Genomic DNA, 3,459 nt, shown 5'->3' with positions numbered 1-3,459 from the left:
TAGTGAGTGTTTTTCAAAGATGCCTGCTAGAACCGGGGAAATAACCAGAGTAAGTTTGGTGAGCTATTGGAGCCATGGTGAGATGTGTAAGCCCACATTCTCCCTTGATTACCTACCATGAGTTTCCACTCTGTCAGATCACAGAGCCATATGACACTACTTGAATAAGTCATTTCGCAGCCAGCGGTCAGTAATCACCCAAAAGTGTGGTCAATCTAGTAATGGCTGTAGGTCCCTAACAGGAGGGAGCTTTAAAGCATGAAATTTAGGCTGTGTCGCAATGCCTTTCCTCAAGGGACCCAGCTTCCCCTCATTCATTCTCTGGCTTTGTGAACTGCCTCAATTTGAGGCATTGGTGTAGAAAATGCAATTCTCTTTTGTGATGATTTAAGTTAGACTTTTGTTCACCAACCTACAGCTTTTTCACTTCAACAAAATCTGCTCATATGTCCCCATCCAAATTTTTATGGTTTATTCCTTATTAACTGATGCTCCAGCTTTATCATGAGAGACCTGGGAGATTATGAATTCAATTTGTGATGTAATTCAGCTGTCTTCAAGATTAGATTCTGTATTTATTTTCAGAAATCTCAGGTCTGTGACTATAGGGATAAAAGGTTCTTTCAGGTCAGTCATAAAAATTTTCTGGTCCTTTACTTGAAACTTGATCTGAGAACTTAAAGTCTTGAACTCATCATTTTCTTTTGTAAGTTCCCCCATATACATAAAAGCAATCAACTAATCCCATTAAACTTTGTATTCTCTCTAAAATGTTCTCTGGTAGCAACTGCTTGATCATCCAAAACCTGGCTTTCTGTAGGTACCTGACTACAGGAGTCTACAAGTGACCATTCGAATGTTGTTGTATACCATGTATAGCATTGTGCTTATTACCACTGGACAACAAAATAATTAATGCCTTTAAATGTAATCAAATAAGAGAATCAGTTCCACAAAGGCCAAAACTCAGTTACAGGACACATTCTTAAATTTCTGTTATCCTATTCCTATTTCTGGTACCAATTTGTGCTAATCAGATTAATAGAGCCATACTTAACAATAAAGGAATTGTTACATGAATTAGAATTGTCACAGTTGTGGGAGTTCATGAAAAATTGCATGTAAAGCTACTTGTTACCTTTGCATTTGATCATGCTTGAAATAACTGTGGGTCAGCAGGGCCAGCAGTTAAGAATAACTCAAAATGAAACACGGGAGAGCATACACAACTGGAACCCATGAAGACAAATTGGAGTCTGTGCCTGTCTCTCTCCCCTCCAATAGATATTATGATTGATCTGTAGGAGAGGCTTACACCTGGCCCCATATAGCTACACAGCACTTGACCTGGGATTTAGAAACTGAAGAAATAAAAGCAACGTCCATACTGGAGGAGCTTGAAGGCTAGCTACTTCCAAATACCGAAAGTGAACCTGAAGCTTTGAAAGGCAACAGTTAAAGACCCAGCTGCTCCTCTTCCAATCCAGCTCTCTGCTGTGGCCTGGGAAAGCAGTAGAAGGTGGCCCAAGTCCTTGGGCCCCTGTACCCATGTGGGAGACCCAGAAGAAGCTTCTGGCTCCTGGTTTTGGATAGGCCCAGCTCTGGCCATTGTGACCATTTGGGGAGTGAACCAGTGGATAGAAGACCTCTCTCTGTCTCTGCCTCTCTGTGATTCTGCTTTTGATATAATTAAATAAAAAAGAATTGTTAGTAATTATAATAGGAAAATAAGGACACACATATGTAACATAGGGAAATATTCTATTCAAGGCTTTGCTTGAGGAATGTAAAGGAAGAGGAGATGAAGAAAAGCTTTGTTTCAACATTTAGTAGATTGGAGATAATGCCAGAGACAGAAATATGGAAGAAAAGGAAAACCATGACAAATTACATTTGGTGAGATGGAGCTAACTTGTAAGCACTTAGAAACAGACAACTAAACAAATTTGCAAGGTAAATGGCTCTAAGATGATTAATATATTAAGTACTTGTGCAGGTATTTGGAACAGCAGTTAAATGACTCTTGGGATGCAAATATCACCTATCAGAGTTCCCAGAGGTGCTGGTGCTGTGGCATGAAAGGGTAGGTTTCTGCCTCTGGTGCTGGTATCCATATGGATGGTTCTGATCCTGCTCCCTGCTAATGCGCCTGGGAAAATCAATGAAGATGGCCAAGTTCTTGGGCCCCTACACCCACGTGGGAGACCTGGAAGAAGCTCCTGGCTTTGGCCTGTCCCAGTCCTGGCTGTTGTGGCCATTTGGAGAGTGAATCAGCAGATGGAGAGAGGATCTCTATATCTCACCATCTCCCTCTCCTTCTCTCTGTATCTTACTTTCAAGTAAATAAATCATTTTTTTTAAAGATTTATTTTATTTATTTGAAAGAGTTACAGAGAGAGGTAGAGACAGAGAGGGAGTTCTTCAATCTGCTGGTTCACTCCCCAGATGGCCGCAGCAGCTGGAGATGTACCGATCAGGAGCCAGGAGCTTCTTCCAGGTCTCTCACGTAGGTGCAGGGGCCCAAGGACTTGGGCCATCTTCTGCTGCTTTCTCAGGCCATAGCAGAGAGCTGGATTGGAAGTGGAGCAGCTGGTACTTGAACCAGTGCCCATATGGGGTGCCGGCACTTCAGGCCAGGGCTTTAACCTGCTGCACTACAGTGCTGCTCCCCCCTCTTAAAAAAAAAAAAAAAAAAAAAAAGCTCCTAGATTTCTGAGACCCAGCTCCATTTCTGGTCTGCTTCCTGCTAATGCACACCCTGGGAGGCAGCAGGTGCTGGCTGAAGTACTCAAGTCCTGCTACCCTGTGGGAGACCAGGATTGAGTTTCTGACTCCTGGCTTCAGCATAATCCAAGGGCCACTTTTGCTGACAGTTGAAAAGTGAACTAGTGGATGGAAGATCACTGTTTCTGTCTTTTTGCCTTTCAAATAAAACTAACGTCAACAATTTTGTGTTAAAAACTGTAAGAAAACAAAAAAATACATGGATTACTTAAGTTTACTGACAAGTACTTAAAATAAGGATCCAAATCTATAATATAAGAATGTACACACTCCGATGGTGTATCTGTTCTTGGATGAAAATATAGATGTGGACATAAACATGCAGATATCTACATATATCTACTGTATGCCCGATGAGGTTTTTTTTAACCTGAGACTTAAGAAAATTGGCTTTGAACCTGTGTTCCCTTCCTGTAGAAATGTCAGTGTCCTCTCCAAGATCCTTCAGCTTCCAGAGGGTTGGCTGGGCCATGCTCCAGTTTCTTGTTCTTGCTGCACTCTTCATGTCACCCATGCCTCAGATCCACCTGCTGCTCCCTTCACATTCTTGGCACTTTATGGGTCACAGCTTGTTCTCCTTAATTTCCTCACGTCAGTACCCACACAAGTAATTTTTGGGCTTGAAGATTTAGCTTAAGTTTGGAACAAAAGTGTTGGGCGGGGGCTCAGTTTAAA

Source organism: Lepus europaeus, chromosome 15 (genome assembly GCF_033115175.1).
Source record: "Lepus europaeus isolate LE1 chromosome 15, mLepTim1.pri, whole genome shotgun sequence".
In the NCBI taxonomy this organism is placed as follows: Eukaryota; Metazoa; Chordata; class Mammalia; order Lagomorpha; family Leporidae; genus Lepus; species Lepus europaeus.
Note: the sequence above shows the minus strand (reverse complement) of the source record.